The sequence below is a fragment of the Ambystoma mexicanum genome, chromosome 6p, assembly GCF_040938575.1.
Source record: "Ambystoma mexicanum isolate Mex_15411 chromosome 6p, UKY_AmexF1_1, whole genome shotgun sequence".
Classification (NCBI taxonomy): Eukaryota; Metazoa; Chordata; class Amphibia; order Caudata; family Ambystomatidae; genus Ambystoma; species Ambystoma mexicanum.
The window spans coordinates 1,337,432,766-1,337,447,125 of NC_090935.1; positions in this window are offsets into that span (position 1 = coordinate 1,337,432,766).

Below are 14,360 nucleotides of genomic sequence, written 5' to 3' on the forward strand. Positions count from 1 at the left end.
CTCGGTGCTATCAGTCCCTTGCCTGTCCTACCGATGGCTCCAAGGCAGGGCATGGCCAGGCAAATAAATGGAGGCTCTTCACAATGATCCAGCTCCAGCATACATGCCAACCCTCCCGATTTAGGAAGAGACTCTGGATTTTTCAATTAAAAATATTGCAATTTTTATTTTCTCCCACCTAAAATAACTCTAACCCCCAATGCAATCCTATGGGAACATTCATTATTTCTCCCACTTTCTGTTGTGAAATCCCCCTCCCAGGTGCTTCAAAACGTTGGCATGTATGTACAGGAAGAAGTGAGGAGCTGGGGTGGCTTTGCAGGACCTAATGTAGTTAGAAATGAGGGTGCTGAAATGTGGAAAGACAGGGAAGTCAGGAAAATTACACAGGGCCTCAATCAAATGGTTACTGGAAGCAATCAGCCCCTTGCCTGACTTAACGATGGCTCATATCCACGACAGGGCCAGGCACAGAAAATGGAGCCTCTTTACAAGGATCAAGCTGCAGGAAGAAGCAAGCGTTAGACTATTTTCTCACCTTGCCTGGCTTCACTGCATTTAGAATGGAGTGTGGATGAAGGGGGGAACACAGAATAAACAGAATCCTTACACTGGGACTTATTCACATCGTTTTTTGGTGCAATCAGTCCGTAGCCTGACCTATATATGACTCTCAGGCAGGACAGGGCCAGGCACTGAAAATGGAGCCTCTTACCAACGCACAATTCCATGATGTAGTGAGCATCTAGTAGTCATGTGACCTTGCTGGACTTAACTGCAGTTAGAGAAGAGGGCCCCTGAAGGAGGGGAACACAAAGTAAGAAGAATGCTACACACAGCCTCAATTACATACATGCCAAGCCCATACATGCCAACATTCTGTGACCAAAAATCTGTAGGAATCTTAAAGTTTCAAAAATAGTCAGGCGAGGAGGTAATAATAGGAATAGGGCGCGTCAGCACCCCATTGTCATTGAATGAGCCCGCCGCCGCGGGTGCATTCAATGACAATGAGGTGCCTGCCACGCCTTCTGCCACCATGCCAGCTCGGGGGAGCCCTTGAAAGACTCCCCCGAGTTGGCGTGGTTGGGGGCTAATGGTGCCTTTTGTGAAAGGCACCCTCGGCGGAGGGGTGCCCTTAGCCCACCGCCGTGGGTGGCTTTTACATCAAAAGCCTGCATGCTGCGCCTTCTCCTGCTATGCCAGCTCGGGGGAGCACCTGAAAGGCTCCCCCGAGCTGGCGTGGGCAAAAAAAAAAAAAAATTAAAAAAATAATTTAAAAAAATAAAAATTAAAAAAAACGGTATTTGCTGCTAATAAATCGGTAGGCGGTAGGACTGCTTAAAAAGCGGTATCCTACCGCCTAAATCGGTAGGTTTGGCAAGTATGCAAGCCGGCTAATTAAGATGGGAGACTCTTGACTTTTCTATCATAAATGTTGCAATTTTTTACTTTCTCCCTTTCTGTGACAAAGCCTCCCTCCTAGGTGCTCCAGAATATTGGCATGTATACAGTCACATGCTCACTGGGCCCAAACACCCCTTGCCCGATTTACAGATGGTTCTGAGGTAGGACAGGGTCAGGCACAGAAAATGTAGGCTTTTCACAATGCTCCAGCACCAGTAAGGAGTGAGCATTCAGCAGTCTTGTGGCCTTGCTGCACTTCATGGCTGTTAGAAGTGATGATGCCTGAAAGCAGGAACACCTGGTAAGTAGAATGCTTACACATGGTCTCAGTCATGTGGTACCTGGGTGCTATCAGTCCCTTGCCTGTCCTACCGATGGCTCCAAGGCAGGGCATGGCCAGGCAAATAAATGGAGGATCTTCACAATGATCCAGCTCCAGCATACATGCCAACCCTCCCGATTTAGGAAGAGACTCTGGATTTTTCAATTAAAAATATTGCAATTTTTATTTTCTCCCACCTAAAGTAACTCTAACCTCCAATGCAATCCTATGGGAACATTCATTATTTCTCCCAGTTTCTGTTGTGAAATCCCCCTCCCAGGTGCTTCAAAACGTTGGCATGTATGTACTGAAAGGAGTGAGGAGCTGGGGGTGGCTTTGCTGGACTTAATGCAGTTAGAAATGAGGGTGCTGAAATGTGGAAAGACAGAGAAATCAGGAGAATTACACATGGCCTCAATCAAATGGTTACTGGAACCAATCAGCCCCTTGCCTGACTTGCCAATGGCTCACGTCCAGGACAGGGCCCGGCACAGAAAATGGAGCCTCTTTACAAGGATCAAGCTGCAGGAAGAAGCAAGCGTTAGACTATTTTCTCACCTTGCCTGGCTTCACTACATTTATAAGTGAGTGTGGATGAAGGGGGGAACACAGAATAAACAGAATCCTTACACTGGGACTCTTTCACATCGTTTTTAGGTGCAATCAGTCCGTAGCCTGACTTATAAATGACTCTCAGGTAGGACAGGGCCAGGCACCGAAAATGGAGCCTCTCACCAACGCACAATTCCATGATGTAGTGAGCATCTAGTAGTCATGTGACCTTGCTGGACTTAACTGCAGTCAGAGAAGAGGGCCCCTGAAGGAGGGGAACACAAAATAAGAAGAATGCTATACAGAGCCTCAATTACACACATGCCAACCCAGCCAATTAAGATGGGAGACTCCTGATTTTTCTATCATAAATGTTGCTATTTTTTACTTTCTCCTTTTCTGTGACAAAGCCTCCCTCCTAGGTGCTCCAAAATATTGGCATGTATACAGTCACATGGTTACTGAGCCCAAACAACCCCTTGCCTGATTTACAGATGGTTCTGAGGTAGGACAGGGACAGGCACAGAAAATGGAAGCTTTTCAAAATGCTCCAGCACCAGGAAGGAGGGAGCATTCAGCAGTCTTGTGGCCTTGCTGGACTTCATGGCTGTTAGAAGTGATGATGCCTGAAAGCAGGAACACCTGGTAAGTAGAATGCTTAGGTACCTCGGTGCTATCAGTCCCCTGCCTGTCCTACCGATGGCTCCAAGGCAGGGCATGGCCAGGCAAATAAATGGAGGCTCTTCACAATGATCCAGCTCCAGCATACATGCCAACCCTCCCGATTTAGGAAGAGACTCTGGATTTTTCAATTAAAAATATTGCAATTTTTATTTTCTCCCACCTAAAATAACTCTAACCCCCAATGCAATCCTATGGGAACATTCATTATTTCTCCCACTTTCTGTTGTGAAATCCCCCTCCCAGGTGCTTCAAAACGTTGGCATGTATGTACAGGAAGAAGTGAGGAGCTGGGGTGGCTTTGCAGGACCTAATGTAGTTAGAAATGAGGGTGCTGAAATGTGGAAAGACAGGGAAGTCAGGAAAATTACACAGGGCCTCAATCAAATGGTTACTGGAAGCAATCAGCCCCTTGCCTGACTTGCCGATGGCTCATATCCACGACAGGGCCAGGCACAGAAAATGGAGCCTCTTTACAAGGACCAAGCTGCAGGAAGAAGCAAGCGTTAGACTATTTTCTCAACTTGCCTGGCTTCACTGCATTTAGAAGTGAGTGTGGATGAAGGGGGGAACACAGAATAAACAGAATCCTTACACTGGGACTTATTCACATCGTTTTTTGGTGCAATCAGTCCGTAGCCTGACCTATATATGACTCTCAGGCAGGACAGGGCCAGGCACTGAAAATGGAGCCTCTTACCAACGCACAATTCCATGATGTAGTGAGCATCTAGTAGTCATGTGACCTTGCTGGACTTAACTGCAGTTAGAGAAGAGGGCCCCTGAAGGAGGGGAACACAAAGTAAGAAGAATGCTACACACAGCCTCAATTACATACATGCCAAGCCCATACATGCCAACATTCTGTGACCAAAAATCTGTAGGAATCTTAAAGTTTCAAAAATAGTCAGGCGAGGAGGTAATGATAGGAATAGGGCGCGTCAGCACCCCATTGTCATTGAATGAGCCCGCCGCCGCGGGTGCATTCAATGACAATGAGGTGCCTGCCACGCCTTCTGCCACCATGCCAGCTCGGGGGAGCCCTTGAAAGACTCCCCCGAGTTGGCGTGGTTGGGGGCTAATGGTGCCTTTTGTGAAAGGCACCCTCGGCGGAGGGGTGCCCTTAGCCCACCGCCGTGGGTGCCTTTTACATCAAAAGCCTGCATGCTGCGCCTTCTCCTGCTATGCCAGCTCGGGGGAGCACCTGAAAGGCTCCCCCGAGCTGGCGTGGGCAAAAAAAAAAAAAAATTTAAAAAATAATTTAAAAAAAAAAAAAAAAAAAAAAAAAAAAGGTATTTGCTGCTAATAAATCGGTAGGCGGTAGGACTGCTTAAAAAGCGGTATCCTACCACCTAAATCGGTAGGGTTGGAAAGTATGCAAGCCGGCTAATTAAGATGGGAGACTCTTGACTTTTCTATCATAAATGTTGCAATTTTTTACTTTCTCCCTTTCTGTGACAAAGCCTCCCTCCTAGGTGCTCCAGAATATTGGCATGTATACAGTCACATGCTCACTGGGCCCAAACACCCCTTGCCCAATTTACAGATGGTTCTGAGGTAGGACAGGGTCAGGCACAGAAAATGTAGGCTTTTCACAATGCTCCAGCACCAGTAAGGAGTGAGCATTCAGCAGTCTTGTGGCCTTGCTACACTTCATGGCTGTTAGAAGTGATGATGCCTGAAAGCAGGAACACCTGGTAAGTAGAATGCTTACACATGGTCTCAGTCATGTGGTACCTGGGTGCTATCAGTCCCTTGCCTGTCCTACCGATGGCTCCAAGGCAGGGCATGGCCAGGCAAATAAATGGAGGATCTTCACAATGATCCAGCTCCAGCATACATGCCAACCCTCCCGATTTAGGAAGAGACTCTGGATTTTTCAATTAAAAATATTGCAATTTTTATTTTCTCCCACCTAAAGTAACTCTAACCTCCAATGCAATCCTATGGGAACATTCATTATTTCTCCCACTTTCTGTTGTGAAATCCCCCTCCCAGGTGCTTCAAATCGTTGGCATGTATGTACTGAAAGGAGTGAGGAGCTGGGGGTGGCTTTGCTGGACTTAATGCAGTTAGAAATGAGGGTGCTGAAATGTGGAAAGACAGAGAAATCAGGAGAATTACACATGGCCTCAATCAAATGGTTACTGGAACCAATCAGCCCCTTGCCTGACTTGCCAATGGCTCACGTCCAGGACAGGGCCCGGCACAGAAAATGGAGCCTCTTTACAAGGATCAAGCTGCAGGAAGAAGCAAGCGTTAGACTATTTTCTCACCTTGCCTGCCTTCACTACATTTATAAGTGAGTGTGGATGAAGGGGGGAACACAGAATAAACAGAATCCTTACACTGGGACTCTTTCACATCGTTTTTAGGTGCAATCAGTCCGTAGCCTGACTTATAAATGACTCTCAGGTAGGACAGGGCCAGGCACCGAAAATGGAGCCTCTCACCAACGCACAATTCCATGATGTAGTGAGCATCTAGTAGTCATGTGACCTTGCTGGACTTAACTGAAGTTAGAGAAGAGGGCCCCTGAAGGAGGGGAACACAAAATAAGAAGAATGCTATACAGAGCCTCAATTACACACATGCCAACCCAGCCAATTAAGATGGGAGACTCCTGATTTTTCTATCATAAATGTTGCTTTTTTTTACTTTCTCCCTTTCTGTGACAAAGCCTCCCTCCTAGGTGCTCCAAAATATTGGCATGTATACAGTCACATGGTTACTGAGCCCAAACAACCCCTTGCCTGACTTACAGATGGTTCTGAGGTAGGACAGGGTCAAGCACAGAAAATGGAAGCTTTTCAAAATGCTCCAGCACCAGGAAGGAGGGAGCATTCAGCCAGCAGTCTTGTGGCCTTGCTGGACTTCATGGCTGTTAGAAGTGATGATGCCTGAAAGCAGGAACACCTGGTAAGTAGAATGCTTAGGTACCTCGGTGCTATCAGTCCCTTGCCTGTCCTACCGATGGCTCCAAGGCAGGGCATGGCCAGGCAAATAAATGGAGGCTCTTCACAATGATCCAGCTCCAGCATACATGCCAACCCTCCCGATTTAGGAAGAGACTCTGGATTTTTCAATTAAAAATATTGCAATTTTTATTTTCTCCCACCTAAAATAACTCTAACCCCCAATGCAATCCTATGGGAACATTCATTATTTCTCCCACTTTCTGTTGTGAAATCCCCCTCCCAGGTGCTTCAAAACGTTGGCATGTATGTACAGGAAGAAGTGAGGAGCTGGGGTGGCTTTGCAGGACCTAATGTAGCTAGAAATGAGGGTGCTGAAATGTGGAAAGACAGGGAAGTCAGGAAAATTACACAGGGCCTCAATCAAATGGTTACTGGAAGCAATCAGCCCCTTGCCTGACTTGCCGATGGCTCATATCCACGACAGGGCCAGGCACAGAAAATGGAGCCTCTTTACAAGGATCAAGCTGCAGGAAGAAGCAAGCGTTAGACTATATTCTCACCTTGCCTGGCTTCACTGCATTTAGAATGGAGTGTGGATGAAGGGGGGAACACAGAATAAACAGAATCCTTACACTGGGACTTATTCACATCGTTTTTTGGTGCAATCAGTCCGTAGCCTGACCTATATATGACTCTCAGGCAGGACAGGGCCAGGCACTGAAAATGGAGCCTCTTACCAACGCACAATTCCATGATGTAGTGAGCATCTAGTAGTCATGTGACCTTGCTGGACTTAACTGCAGTTAGAGAAGAGGGCCCCTGAAGGAGGGGAACACAAAGTAAGAAGAATGCTACACACAGCCTCAATTACATACATGCCAAGCCCATACATGCCAACATTCTGTGACCAAAAATCTGTAGGAATCTTAAAGTTTCAAAAATAGTCAGGCGAGGAGGTAATAATAGGAATAGGGCGCGTCAGCACCCCATTGTCATTGAATGAGCCCGCCGCCGCGGGTGCATTCAATGACAATGAGGTGCCTGCCACGCCTTCTGCCACCATGCCAGCTCGGGGGAGCCCTTGAAAGACTCCCCCGAGTTGGCGTGGTTGGGGGCTAATGGTGCCTTTTGTGAAAGGCACCCTCGGCGGAGGGGTGCCCTTAGCCCACCGCCGTGGGTGCCTTTTACATCAAAAGCCTGCATGCTGCGCCTTCTCCTGCTATGCCAGCTCGGGGGAGCACCTGAAAGGCTCCCCCGAGCTGGCGTGGGCAAAAAAAAAAAAAATTAAAAAAATAATTTAAAAAAATAAAAATTAAAAAAAAACGGTATTTGCTGCTAATAAATCGGTAGGCGGTAGGACTGCTTAAAAAGCGGTATCCTACCGCCTAAATCGGTAGGTTTGGCAAGTATGCAAGCCGGCTAATTAAGATGGGAGACTCTTGACTTTTCTATCATAAATGTTGCAATTTTTTACTTTCTCCCTTTCTGTGACAAAGCCTCCCTCCTAGGTGCTCCAGAATATTGGCATGTATACAGTCACGTGCTCACTGGGCCCAAACACCCCTTGCCCGATTTACAGATGGTTCTGAGGTAGGACAGGGTCAGGCACAGAAAATGTAGGCTTTTCACAATGCTCCAGCACCAGTAAGGAGTGAGCATTCAGCAGTCTTGTGGCCTTGCTGCACTTCATGGCTGTTAGAAGTGATGATGCCTGAAAGCAGGAACACCTGGTAAGTAGAATGCTTACACATGGTCTCAGTCATGTGGTACCTGGGTGCTATCAGTCCCTTGCCTGTCCTACCGATGGCTCCAAGGCAGGGCATGGCCAGGCAAATAAATGGAGGATCTTCACAATGATCCAGCTCCAGCATACATGCCAACCCTCCCGATTTAGGAAGAGACTCTGGATTTTTCAATTAAAAATATTGCAATTTTTATTTTCTCCCACCTAAAGTAACTCTAACCTCCAATGCAATCCTATGGGAACATTCATTATTTCTCCCAGTTTCTGTTGTGAAATCCCCCTCCCAGGTGCTTCAAAACGTTGGCATGTATGTACTGAAAGGAGTGAGGAGCTGGGGGTGGCTTTGCTGGACTTAATGCAGTTAGAAATGAGGGTGCTGAAATGTGGAAAGACAGAGAAATCAGGAGAATTACACATGGCCTCAATCAAATGGTTACTGGAACCAATCAGCCCCTTGCCTGACTTGCCAATGGCTCACGTCCAGGACAGGGCCCGGCACAGAAAATGGAGCCTCTTTACAAGGATCAAGCTGCAGGAAGAAGCAAGCGTTAGACTATTTTCTCACCTTGCCTGGCTTCACTACATTTATAAGTGAGTGTGGATGAAGGGGGGAACACAGAATAAACAGAATCCTTACACTGGGACTCTTTCACATCGTTTTTAGGTGCAATCAGTCCGTAGCCTGACTTATAAATGACTCTCAGGTAGGACAGGGCCAGGCACCGAAAATGGAGCCTCTCACCAACGCACAATTCCATGATGTAGTGAGCATCTAGTAGTCATGTGACCTTGCTGGACTTAACTGCAGTTAGAGAAGAGGGCCCCTGAAGGAGGGGAACACAAAATAAGAAGAATGCTATACAGAGCCTCAATTACACACATGCCAACCCAGCCAATTAAGATGGGAGACTCCTGATTTTTCTATCATAAATGTTGCTATTTTTTACTTTCTCCTTTTCTTTGACAAAGCCTCCCTCCTAGGTGCTCCAAAATATTGGCATGTATACAGTCACATGGTTACTGAGCCCAAACAACCCCTTGCCTGATCTACAGATGGTTCTGAGGTAGGACAGGGTCAGGCACAGAAAATGGAAGCTTTTCAAAATGCTCCAGCACCAGGAAGGAGGGAGCATTCAGCAGTCTTGTGGCCTTGCTGGACTTCATGGCTGTTAGAAGTGATGATGCCTGAAAGCAGGAACACCTGGTAAGTAGAATGCTTAGGTACCTCGGTGCTATCAGTCCCTTGCCTGTCCTACCGATGGCTCCAAGGCAGGGCATGGCCAGGCAAATAAATGGAGGCTCTTCACAATGATCCAGCTCCAGCATACATGCCAACCCTCCCGATTTAGGAAGAGACTCTGGATTTTTCAATTAAAAATATTGCAATTTTTATTTTCTCCCACCTAAAATAACTCTAACCCCCAATGCAATCCTATGGGAACATTCATTATTTCTCCCACTTTCTGTTGTGAAATCCCCCTCCCAGGTGCTTCAAAACGTTGGCATGTATGTACAGGAAGAAGTGAGGAGCTGGGGTGGCTTTGCAGGACCTAATGTAGTTAGAAATGAGGGTGCTGAAATGTGGAAAGACAGGGAAGTCAGGAAAATTACACAGGGCCTCAATCAAATGGTTACTGGAAGCAATCAGCCCCTTGCCTGACTTGCCGATGGCTCATATCCACGACAGGGCCAGGCACAGAAAATGGAGCCTCTTTACAAGGATCAAGCTGCAGGAAGAAGCAAGCGTTAGACTATTTTCTCAACTTGCCTGGCTTCACTGCATTTAGAAGTGAGTGTGGATGAAGGGGGGAACACAGAATAAACAGAATCCTTACACTGGGACTTATTCACATCGTTTTTTGGTGCAATCAGTCCGTAGCCTGACCTATATATGACTCTCAGGCAGGACAGGGCCAGGCACTGAAAATGGAGCCTCTTACCAACGCACAATTCCATGATGTAGTGAGCATCTAGTAGTCATGTGACCTTGCTGGACTTAACTGCAGTTAGAGAAGAGGGCCCCTGAAGGAGGGGAACACAAAGTAAGAAGAATGCTACACACAGCCTCAATTACATACATGCCAAGCCCATACATGCCAACATTCTGTGACCAAAAATCTGTAGGAATCTTAAAGTTTCAAAAATAGTCAGGCGAGGAGGTAATGATAGGAATAGGGCGCGTCAGCACCCCGTTGTCATTGAATGAGCCCGCCGCCGCGGGTGCATTCAATGACAATGAGGTGCCTGCCACGCCTTCTGCCACCATGCCAGCTCGGGGGAGCCCTTGAAAGACTCCCCCGAGTTGGCGTGGTTGGGGGCTAATGGTGCCTTTTGTGAAAGGCACCCTCGGCGGAGGGGTGCCCTTAGCCCACCGCCGTGGGTGCCTTTTACATCAAAAGCCTGCATGCTGCGCCTTCTCCTGCTATGCCAGCTCGGGGGAGCACCTGAAAGGCTCCCCCGAGCTGGCGTGGGCAAAAAAAAAAAAAAATTTAAAAAATAATTTAAAAAAAAAGGTATTTGCTGCTAATAAATCGGTAGGCGGTAGGACTGCTTAAAAAGCGGTATCCTACCGCCTAAATCGGTAGGGTTGGCAAGTATGCAAGCCGGCTAATTAAGATGGGAGACTCTTGACTTTTCTATCATAAATGTTGCAATTTTTTACTTTCTCCCTTTCTGTGACAAAGCCTCCCTCCTAGGTGCTCCAGAATATTGGCATGTATACAGTCACATGCTCACTGGGCCCAAACACCCCTTGCCCGATTTACAGATGGTTCTGAGGTAGGACAGGGTCAGGCACAGAAAATGTAGGCTTTTCACAATGCTCCAGCACCAGTAAGGAGTGAGCATTCAGCAGTCTTGTGGCCTTGCTGCACTTCATGGCTGTTAGAAGTGATGATGCCTGAAAGCAGGAACACCTGGTAAGTAGAATGCTTACACATGGTCTCAGTCATGTGGTACCTGGGTGCTATCAGTCCCTTGCCTGTCCTACCGATGGCTCCAAGGCAGGGCATGGCCAGGCAAATAAATGGAGGATCTTCACAATGATCCAGCTCCAGCATACATGCCAAACCTCCCGATTTAGGAAGAGACTCTGGATTTTTCAATTAAAAATATTGCAATTTTTATTTTCTCCCACCTAAAGTAACTCTAACCTCCAATGCAATCCTATAGGAACATTCATTATTTCTCCCACTTTCTGTTGTGAAATCCCCCTCCCAGGTGCTTCAAATCGTTGGCATGTATGTACTGAAAGGAGTGAGGAGCTGGGGGTGGCTTTGCTGGACTTAATGCAGTTAGAAATGAGGGTGCTGAATTGTGGAAAGACAGAGAAATCAGGAGAATTACACATGGCCTCAATCAAATGGTTACTGGAACCAATCAGCCCCTTGCCTGACTTGCCAATGGCTCACGTCCAGGACAGGGCCCGGCACAGAAAATGGAGCCTCTTTACAAGGATCAAGCTGCAGGAAGAAGCAAGCGTTAGACTATTTTCTCACCTTGCCTGGCTTCACTACATTTATAAGTGAGTGTGGATGAAGGGGGGAACACAGAATAAACAGAATCCTTACACTGGGACTCTTTCACATCGTTTTTAGGTGCAATCAGTCCGTAGCCTGACTTATAAATGACTCTCAGGTAGGACAGGGCCAGGCACCGAAAATGGAGCCTCTCACCAACGCACAATTCCATGATGTAGTGAGCATCTAGTAGTCATGTGACCTTGCTGGACTTAACTGCAGTTAGAGAAGAGGGCCCCTGAAGGAGGGGAACACAAAATAAGAAGAATGCTATACAGAGCCTCAATTACACACATGCCAACCCAGCCAATTAAGATGGGAGACTCCTGATTTTTCTATCATAAATGTTGCTTTTTTTTACTTTCTCCCTTTCTGTGACAAAGCCTCCCTCCTAGGTGCTCCAAAATATTGGCATGTATACAGTCACATGGTTACTGAGCCCAAACAACCCCTTGCCTGACTTACAGATGGTTCTGAGGTAGGACAGGGTCAGGCACAGAAAATGGAAGCTTTTCAAAATGCTCCAGCACCAGGAAGGAGGGAGCATTCAGCAGTCTTGTGGCCTTGCTGGACTTCATGGCTGTTAGAAGTGATGATGCCTGAAAGCAGGAACACCTGGTAAGTAGAATGCTTAGGTACCTCGGTGCTATCAGTCCCTTGCCTGTCCTACCGATGGCTCCAAGGCAGGGCATGGCCAGGCAAATAAATGGAGGCTCTTCACAATGATCCAGCTCCAGCATACATGCCAACCCTCCCGATTTAGGAAGAGACTCTGGATTTTTCAATTAAAAATATTGCAATTTTTATTTTCTCCCACCTAAAATAACTCTAACCCCCAATGCAATCCTATGGGAACATTCATTATTTCTCCCACTTTCTGTTGTGAAATCCCCCTCCCAGGTGCTTCAAAACGTTGGCATGTATGTACAGGAAGAAGTGAGGAGGTGGGGTGGCTTTGCAGGACCTAATGTAGTTAGAAATGAGGGTGCTGAAATGTGGAAAGACAGGGAAGTCAGGAAAATTACACAGGGCCTCAATCAAATGGTTACTGGAAGCAATCAGCCCCTTGCCTGACTTGCCGATGGCTCATATCCACGACAGGGCCAGGCACAGAAAATGGAGCCTCTTTACAAGGATCAAGCTGCAGGAAGAAGCAAGCGTTAGACTATTTTCTCACCTTGCCTGGCTTCACTGCATTTAGAATGGAGTGTGGATGAAGGGGGGAACACAGAATAAACAGAATCCTTACACTGGGACTTATTCACATCGTTTTTTGGTGCAATCAGTCCGTAGCCTGACCTATATATGACTCTCAGGCAGGACAGGGCCAGGCACTGAAAATGGAGCCTCTTACCAACGCACAATTCCATGATGTAGTGAGCATCTAGTAGTCATGTGACCTTGCTGGACTTAACTGCAGTTAGAGAAGAGGGCCCCTGAAGGAGGGGAACACAAAGTAAGAAGAATGCTACACACAGCCTCAATTACATACATGCCAAGCCCATACATGCCAACATTCTGTGACCAAAAATCTGTAGGAATCTTAAAGTTTCAAAAATAGTCAGGCGAGGAGGTAATGATAGGAATAGGGCGCGTCAGCACCCCATTGTCATTGAATGAGCCCGCCGCCGCGGGTGCATTCAATGACAATGAGGTGCCTGCCACGCCTTCTGCCACCATGCCAGCTCGGGGGAGCCCTTGAAAGACTCCCCCGAGTTGGCGTGGTTGGGGGCTAATGGTGCCTTTTTTGAAAGGCACCCTCGGCGGAGGGGTGCCCTTAGCCCACCGCCGTGGGTGCCTTTTACATCAAAAGCCTGCATGCTGCGCCTTCTCCTGCTATGCCAGCTCGGGGGAGCACCTGAAAGGCTCCCCCGAGCTGGCGTGGGCAAAAAAAAAAAAATTAAAAAAATAATTTAAAAAAATAAAAATTAAAAAAAACGGTATTTGCTGCTAATAAATCGGTAGGCGGTAGGACTGCTTAAAAAGCGGTATCCTACCGCCTAAATCGGTAGGTTTGGCAAGTATGCAAGCCGGCTAATTAAGATGGGAGACTCTTGACTTTTCTATCATAAATGTTGCAATTTTTTACTTTCTTCCTTTCTGTGACAAAGCCTCCCTCCTAGGTGCTCCAGAATATTGGCATGTATACAGTCACATGCTCACTGGGCCCAAACACCCCTTGCCCGATTTACAGATGGTTCTGAGGTAGGACAGGGTCAGGCACAGAAAATGTAGGCTTTTCACAATGCTCCAGCACCAGTAAGGAGTGAGCATTCAGCAGTCTTGTGGCCTTGCTGCACTTCATGGCTGTTAGAAGTGATGTTTTCTGAAAGCAGGAACACCTGGTAAGTAGAATGCTTACACATGGTCTCAGTCATGTGGTACCTGGGTGCTATCAGTCCCTTGCCTGTCCTACCGATGGCTCCAAGGCAGGGCATGGCCAGGCAAATAAATGGAGGATCTTCACAATGATCCAGCTCCAGCATACATGCCAACCCTCCCGATTTAGGAAGAGACTCTGGATTTTTCAATTAAAAATATTGCAATTTTTATTTTCTCCCACCTAAAGTAACTCTAACCTCCAATGCAATCCTATGGGAACATTCATTATTTCTCCCAGTTTCTGTTGTGAAATCCCCCTCCCGGGTGCTTCAAAACGTTGGCATGTATGTACTGAAAGGAGTGAGGAGCTGGGGGTGGCTTTGCTGGACTTAATGCAGTTAGAAATGAGGGTGCTGAAATGTGGAAAGACAGAGAAATCAGGAGAATTACACATGGCCTCAATCAAATGGTTACTGGAACCAATCAGCCCCTTGCCTGACTTGCCAATGGCTCACGTCCAGGACAGGGCCCGGCACAGAAAATGGAGCCTCTTTACAAGGATCAAGCTGCAGGAAGAAGCAAGCGTTAGACTATTTTCTCACCTTGCCTGGCTTCACTACATTTAGAAGTGAGTGTGGATGAAGGGAGGAACACAGAATAAACAGAATCCTTACACTGGGACTCTTTCAAATAGGGTTTGGGTGCAATCAGTCCATAGCCTGACCTATACATGACTCTCAGGCAGGACAGGCCAGGCACCGAAAATGGAGCCTCTTACCAACACATCAATTCCATGATGTAGTGAGCATCTAGTAGTCATGTGACCTTGCTGGACTTAACTGCAGTTAGAGAAGAGGGCCCCTGAAGGAGGGGAACACAAAATAAGAAGAATGCTA